The sequence below is a fragment of the Thamnophis elegans genome, chromosome 2 (assembly GCF_009769535.1).
Source record: "Thamnophis elegans isolate rThaEle1 chromosome 2, rThaEle1.pri, whole genome shotgun sequence".
Taxonomy (NCBI): domain Eukaryota; kingdom Metazoa; phylum Chordata; class Lepidosauria; order Squamata; family Colubridae; genus Thamnophis; species Thamnophis elegans.
In genome coordinates, this window is record NC_045542.1 from 37164590 (window position 1) to 37172877 (window position 8288).

The window sequence follows — 8288 nt, forward strand, 5'->3', positions numbered from 1 at the left end:
ACATGTATTCCAATTATAAGACTGCATATCCAGATATAGTTCTTAGGTGGAATTCTTATATTGTGACAGTAACTGTAAAAGAAAGTATATCTCAAAAACCCATAAAGCTCAACATCGTTTGGTCTACTTTATAAAAATAAATCCAGATGTATGCAGCACTTCGTTGTATTTTTTTAAAATTTTATTTGCTCTTTCTGTGAGTGAAGATTCAAATGAAATTGTTTGTATTCAAACTTTATACTAAGGACTGGACATGTGGAGAAAGGAAGCTGGTAAGACCAGTTATATCTGCTACACATCAGAAACATTACCATTTTGTTATCTGTTTCAAAGAGTCACCTTATCCAAAGTCTTTAAAGTTCTCTTGAAGAGAAGAGGCACCCCAAGTAACAAACAGGAACATATTCCATTTCAAATGTTGTGGCAACTAAGCTGAAAAGTTACATGAAGCTGCAGAAAGTTTCATCCTCAGTATGTTATCAATGAAGTTACAGAGTAGGAGACACAACAATAACGCAATCAACAACAACAGTGTAATCAATTTGAGCCACTCGGTTCAGCAGATAGCTTAGTTCTTCAAGGTCTTTTCAGAATCACATCAGTGTATTTCAAACTTACACAATCAACAAGATAGTACTGAAGCAGAAACTGCTTCTAATCCATACAAATCTTGCCATCGTAACTAGGTAGGAAGCACAGAAAAAGTTCTATACAATGGTTTATTTCAACTGCACAGCAAAGGCATTCAGCAAGGCTGTGACTTTATCACCTGTTCAATCCTAAGCCATATCTATACTAATTATTACTATGTAAACAACAGGTGTAGGTACAATTTACATATCTTCCAACAATTCAAGCACAAGCTGAACAATTGTAAGGCATACAGAAAGATAAGAGTTACAAAATCCTTAACAGAGAACTATTCTGGAGTCAGTAAGAAACAAATACAATATTCAAAAGTGAATTACATCAATGCCACCAAATTGCAAGCACTGTTGAAGCTATTTTTTGTAATTGTTGTTTTGGAGATAATCAAATATATTTTTAATTTTTAAAAGGCAATTCTAACCTTAATGCAAATTGCAAAACAGGACCATTTCAAGGTCAGAACTTTTTTTTTAGTAAGGTCAAATAGCTGTTTCAAAATTTAGTACACCTTTCGCTGTTATTTAATAAAGTCATTATTGAATTGAATGGAGGGTAAGAGTTAATATTCTGGTTCTGCCAAGTCAAAAATCAAAATTTAACATGAAGATCTTTCCCCAAACAAGGAAAACTCAGTCTTTTGCAAGATAATTGTTGTGTGTGGAGGAAGAAAGAAAGGGAGGTTTGCAAGGCTCTTCTCCCTATTACATTCCAAAATGATCATTAAAACCCCAAGAGCTCATTTCAGCAATGCACATTTACCTGGAAACAAATTCATTACCTTTTCTACTCTTGAAAAGGAGGAGAGGATTTTGTTATCAATTAATATAGGAGGTAGCAGGAGTATAGATTTATATTTTCAGGCACAACAAGTAATGCTTTTGACGCAAGCAAGCTAACCAGCACCCTATAATCAAATTAATGGAAATCATAATGCTTCTTTTTCAGCCATAACTCCAGTCATACACCTAAACTCAGTTAATGGAAAGACAATTCTATCTTCTCTGTGCTTAACTGATCTCACAGGGATCAAAGATACTGATGTGCATCATAATTTTCATAACATATTGTTTAGCTCGGACAAAGCTACAACACAGGATGTGCAACACCTGCAAACTGGAAGCAAGTCACTTTCATTCATACTACACTCACAGTTTTACACAAATATGCACCTGTTGCAGCTTTACTTTTGCTTTTTTATTCTACTCAGGTTATGATATTTACCAAAAAATTAATCTTACTGTACTATTATGGAAAGGTGCCCTTCTAAAAATGGGTGGCTTGAATGGTATCTGGAACAAAGATCATTCCTTTGTATTTTTGTTCCTAAACAAGCAGCTGATGCCCAAGAAGCATGACATAATCAGAAATGCTGGCTGTTTTTGCTATGTTGTAAGGCCTTGCTTAATGTAGGGCTGGGCTGAGGAGAAAATTTGAACAGGGACAGCTTAGATGGCTTTACAGAGAGTGTTATTTATGGATGAATGGATGGATGGATGTTTGTTTGTATAGAAAAAGGAATATGCAAAGGGATACAGAGAAATCTGATCTATTTTTCTCCATCACGCATCTTGGGATACAGTTTGATCAAGAAAATAGATTCTCATAGGAAAGAAACCCACTCACAAATGTCACTGTCCTGTGTCTCCAACTCCTGACAACAACACTGTACTTTTCCCCAGCCATAATAACTACAGGCTTGATCCAGGCTGGGCTCACACAAAAAGCAAAGCTGAAATGTAATCGGTTGGTTTGCATCTCAGTCCGCTGAGTAAATCTAACCAGACTGGTTAGCTTGGTTCAGTTCAATATGGGGCAATATGCTGAGCTTTATAGGTTACCTTAATAGAGTATATTGGGCATTATTGCAAAGATCAAATAATAATGGAATCCTTTTGAGAACTCTAAAAGGGAGAGGGTTTTCTTCAACAAATTGCAATTTAATAAGCTAAGATATACACCTAAATCTATGCCATTATTTATATTTCTGTGTTAGATTTACATACCTACTTTTCTTCAAATCCTCAAGATAATTTTCAAAGACATCTTCCTTCACTTTATTTCCAATATCTATCTGCAATAGTTCTACTAAGTTCCATAAGTTGAGTCACAGAAACTCTTTTCTGTGTTGTTAACTTTTCATGGCAGAAAGTTAACTTCAATCTATGTTCTCCTAGTTGCAATCCAGTCTTTACAATGACACAATATATTTAGCCAAAAGACAGCCACTTCTTACAAAACACAACAGAGCATGCTTTGCCTCATCAAAATAAATCAATCTGGCTATCTTTAAAGTTCTTGGAAAGATCTTCCAGTGACAGATTACAAGAATAATACTTGGAACCCAAAGCAGATTCAACATAATTAGACAGAATTCACAAATCCTAAGCTGTAAAATAGTTGTTTAGTTTTGGTTGTTGTATAAAACCAAAACTAAAGTTTATAAGTAGTAGCTTTTGGACCACAAACTCAGTCTGTTGTGATCTGTGTTTAATATATATTATTCAAATGAACCATGCTTTAGGCCAGACATTCACAGATGTTCTTAGTTTATGGTGCCCTATCTCAATATATTTTTCATAATGCCCAGGCCGAAATTGTGAATTACTTTGAACTAGTAGTTTATACAGTGTCTGACAGATGTTAGGAATAATTGTGCTTTAAAACAGCCCACAGCACTCCTGTGGGGGCTTGCTGAGGTGTTCCAGGGCACCACAGTGCAGTTTGGGAACTGAGCCCTTAGACTAATGGGTAAATTCAACAACAGAAGTGGAGAATTCAAATAAATGAGCATTAATTTTAATTAACTTCCAGTTACTTCAATAGACTTACTGTAAATGTAAACAACTTTGAATCCAGCATATACTATAGCTCTAAGCCACAATAAATTTGATTTGTCTGGGGTTAATATACAGTAAAGAATTAGGAGGACTCAACATTTTGGTTTTTGTAAATCTAGGCACTTGTGTTATACTAAACTATGACTTGGCCTCAAACAGATTCAGAAAGTACACATGTAATTTGCTTAGTTGAGATTCAGTTTGTTTTGCAAATTCAGACATTGGTTTACAAAAATGGATTATAGTTTATAGTTGGATAAACCCAGCAAGCTGTGGTTTATTTAATAATCCATAATTGAACAAGCCAGACTTAGCATATTATGTGAACAAATCCTTAGCATTAAACTTATCTCAAAAGAGATTTCAGCCACAATGAAAGGGAGTTCATATTCCACCAAAAACAATCCATATTACATGTTGGTTTAGCAATGTATAATTGCAAAATTCTAATCTTATGCAGAGAAATGCACATTTAAATACACTGAAATAATTATTTTAAACATTCCTTAAATGCTTCACAAGAGAGCCAGTTTGGTGGAGTGGATAAGGCTCCAGCTAGAAACCAAGAGACTGTGAATTCTAGTCCTGCCTTAGACATGACACCCACTGGGTGACCTTGGCACAGTCACTCTCTCTCAGCCTTAAAAAAACAGACAAGGGCAAATCACTTCTGAAAAACTTTGCCAAGAAACCTGCAGGGGTTGTCCAGGAAGTCGCCAGGGGTCAACACTTCTAAGACACAAAAATAAATAAATGCTTTATGAGGCTCAGGTTACAAGGCTCCATGAAAGTTAACGTTCAAGCAAAGGTTACAGTTAATTGTGCAATATGATTTTTACAACATTTCTTGTACAATAGAAAGTAGCTGAAAGGCAGACATAATAAAGGAATTTGGGAAATTGTTCAAGAACATATTATCTTACTGATGTTGTAGAAATCTTGGTTTTGGTTTATTATTATTAACCAAATTTTGAAGATACAATGTTTTCTGATTGCTGTGCTCTTGTAAAAGAATTTCAACCTGAATTTACATCTGTAAGAAATCAATCATTACAAACGGCCTACTTGCTGTAAAAAGCATTCTGATAAATGCTAAAGCATTTAAATGCTTTATCATTTAATAAACACTAAAGCATTCAGATAAATGTATATTCTGAAATGTATATTCAAAGAATAATTCAGAGAAATAAATTTGATGTTCTGGTTTTTCTCATGAAAGTTAAACATTTGCCCTAGCTCAAAAAATAAAATAAAAATCAAACATCCAAGAAAAAAAACCTTGCGTTTTAGCTATCTTTATCAGTTATTTTCCTCTACAACACTCAAACTTGGTAGCATCACATCTTCTTCTGACACTTTAAGATTTCAGAAGATCAAACCCTAAGCTCATTTAGAAGTTATACTATTCTACTCCAGTCCAGCTGCCTTCATGGACATATGCATACAATTTTCTTGGCAACACTGTGGAAGGTATTTGCTACTGCCCTCTTCCTTTTTAAACAGCTTTTGGATTTCCTAGTGGTCTCCAGTCTAGATCCACCACTGTCTTAACCTTTCCAAAATCAATCAGTTAAATACTATATCTTGTATGACATTTAAGCCAGAGCTAATCAGAAAACTTTCTAATGCTTGTAAAACCTGAACAAATCAGAATATGACTCAAATTTCAAGAGCAGTGAGATTGGAGAATTAAGAGCTTCACAATCCCTTTCTGTGGTAGAGTTCACCTTCTGAACAACCACTTTGGTTTTTTTTAAAAAAACAGAACTACTTACCACTCAATGGCAATCTAGACCAATTTAATACAGTGCACAAACTGTGCTCTTCTTGTAGCTGAAAGTCCCCAGACTATTTCCCTGTAAATTTCAACTACAGCAGAGTCCAATGTAAAAATAAATTCTTCCCTTGAGAGTCTCACTATGAAAACCATTTTCTTATCCCCAAAGAATGAGCCAGTCGGCAAGTCCCCTTCTTAGAAAAAACAAACATGTGGCAATTGAGACAAGTACAAAATCAATCTGTACAGTACCAAGTCTTACAAAAGTCATTCTCCTCCAACAGTTTAATTTATTATACTGAGAGATTAGGTTCATCCAAAATTTAAACTACCACTACCCATTGTGTTCTAATAGATAGATGACATTCCCTTATTAGGGATTGGGAGTGGGGGTGGGGTGGGGGGACAGGACAGCTGAACACATCCTGGGGAGCACCAGATAAAGAAAACTGTTTTTCTAGATTTGTTAGTCAGAGATTACCAGATTCCTGTAAGAGTACTTTAATAGCAGTAGCACTTATATACCACTCAACAGTGCTTTACAGCCCTCTCTAAGTGGTTTACAGAGTCAGTCTATTGCCCCCAACAATCTGGGTCCTCATTTTACCCACCTCAGAAGGATGGAAGACTGAGTCAAACTTGAGCCAGTCAGGATCAAACTCCTGGCTGTGGGCAGAATTAACAGGGCTCTTCATTTACAAAGCTTTCCTAGGGAAACTCATGCTCCAATCTCTTCAGCCAAGACTCCTCTGCTGCTCTGTTTAGAAGCTCCATTTATAAAGCCACCTCTTTACTCAAACAACACCCCACCCCCCCAGCTGAAACCCAAATCACAGATTTCCTTCTGTGAAAAGGTGTCAGAACTCCACCTTTCTAACATTGGCTACTTCCTAACATAGATGCATGGTGACAGCTAGGTTATTCCATACTGGGAGGCGGAGGGGCGGAAGCCGGGGAGAAAGAGAGAAAGGGGGGGGGAGAGAAAGGAAAGAAGAGAGAAAAAGAAAGAAAAAGAGGGAAAGGGAGGGAGGGAGAGAGAAAGAAGGGAGGAGGAGAAGCACATAGCACAGCCACTTTCTTAAAACTGCTAAAACTGAAGAGGGGAGGAAAAAAAGTTCCAGGGTTAAAAGAGATGCCGGGAGTTTAAGTTTTTCCGCAATGTAAACAACTAGCAGCCTCGCAGAAAGTCGTCTCAAACTCTCGCCTGGAAGGGACCATCCTAAGGCGGAAGCTCAGACCGGTTTCAAGTGCCCCCCCCCCCCCCAGTTCCGAGGCGAGGAGGGTGCAGCGCCCTCCTCCTCCTCCTCCTCGCAAGCCCAGGCGCCAGCCGCCAGAACCCGGCGCTCTACTCATGCTCAGAGGCAACCGCGTTCCCTTGCCCCGCCGCCCAGACAAAGGGTCCGAAAGGGCTTCGCTCCCGGAATCCCATCCCGGCTGTCAAGCGTGATTCTGCAACTCACCGGCTTCTCCGCCAGCCGCGGCCCCGGGCAAGCCCCCCACCTTCAGCCCTACCCCCGGATGCCAAACTGCTGGGGCTCACCTAGGCTCTGCCTTAGCCGCCTGCCATGTGGGCTGCCCGGAGAGGATTGGCGGGCTGGCTCCCTTGCCCCGCCGTCAGCCTTAGGCCCAGACAGACTCCGCTGCCTCCGAGGCCGAAGGTCTCCTCCTCCCAGCAGCCCGAGAGAGAGAGAGAGAGAGAGAGAGAGAGGGAGGGAGAGAGAGAGAGAGGCGGGAGGGAGGGAGGCGAGCGGTTCGAGGAGCCTCTCAGCCGGGGCTCCTTCCACGCCGCTACTGCACCAGGCGGCTGCAGTTGCCTGTCAAAAGGCTGGCGGCCAGGGTGGGCAGCGGCGTCGGGCTTACCTCACCTGCGATGGGAACTCATGGCATGGCATGGCATGGCATGGCATAAGGCAGCCCGGAGGGCGGGCGGCTTCTCCCTCTCAGCCCAGGTCGGTCCCCACCAGGCTCGCCCTGTCTCGTCACGGGCAACGCGAGCCAGGCGGCAGCGCGAGGGAGACGCGCGACGGGGATCCGGCAGAAGCGCCTAGGCGGCCCCGCCCGCCGGTGGGCGGGTCCGTTGGAGGCGCCGCCCCCTCCTCCCGATGAAAAGCGCAAGGGAGCTGAGACATGTGTGAGAGTGTGAGAGAGTGTGTGTGTGTGTGTGAGAGAGAGAGAGAGAATATACGCATACCATTAAGAGTATGTGTATGACAGGAAAAATATACATGTAAGAAAATGTTGCCTTAAGTGAGTGTGTGTGGTAAACAAGAAGAGAAGGAGCTAAAGATGTCATGAGTGAATGTGTGAATTCAATAGAAAAGGGAGGAACCAGTTTGAAAGAAATAGGGCATAGTGGTTTGGTAAAATAGTAGGAATTAATGAGGAATTAATTAATATAAAGGAAAAATAAATGGGGTTGAGGGGAAAAGCAATAGAGGTTTGTTAGATGGAATGAGACCCTGAAAAGAGAGTGAGATGACTGAAAGAAAGAGAGGGGGGACAGAGAGACAGTCAGAGGGAGGGGGAGAGAAAGAGAGAGGGGGAGACAGAGAGTCAGAGAGAGAGATGGAAAGGGAGGGAGAGTAGTAGGAAGACAGACAGACAGGGAGAGAGGGAGCAGGGATTGCCTGGTCCCCTTTGCTCCAGCAAGGAGGGATGGAGATGTTAGTCCTGGAATCTGGAGAGAAGGTCCAGAATCTGGACGAGTTCACACGGATCCCCCGCTCCAGCATTCTCCCTTAGCAAACTGGAAGGGGAGGGCCTAGCGGGCGATTCACTTTTTAGGATGTGCTTAATGTTTGCATATGTTTGTCCATACGCCTGCCTGCTGTCCGTAGTAGTCAAGCCTGCTTAGCAGGATGGGCAAGCAGATGTAAACTCCAAAGGTTTTTGTAGGCATGTGCAGAGTAGTACTAAGGAATCTGAGTTAGAGACTACAGGTCTGGACTTACAACAGTTCATTTAGGGATGTTCAAAGTCACAACAGCACTGAAAAAAGTGGCTCATGACCGTTTTTCACAGTTACG

The 8288-nt window shown here is 40.9% G+C and overlaps 1 protein-coding gene across 4 annotated transcripts in view; it reads right to left on the reverse strand.

Moving 5' to 3' along the window:
* Positions 1 to 7314, reverse strand: part of TEX2 (testis expressed 2) — a 107519-nt gene extending 100205 nt beyond the window's left edge. For 2 of the 4 annotated variants that reach the window (XM_032209500.1, XM_032209495.1), the window contains exon 1: positions 6803 to 6947. The gene's annotated coding sequence lies outside the window, so the exon portion shown is untranslated. Of the gene's footprint in view, positions 1 to 6802; positions 6948 to 7122 lie in introns of those variants that run through there. The other 2 variants (XM_032209498.1, XM_032209496.1) reach the window with 2 other exon arrangements.
* Positions 7315 to 8288: the final 974 nt, after the last annotated feature.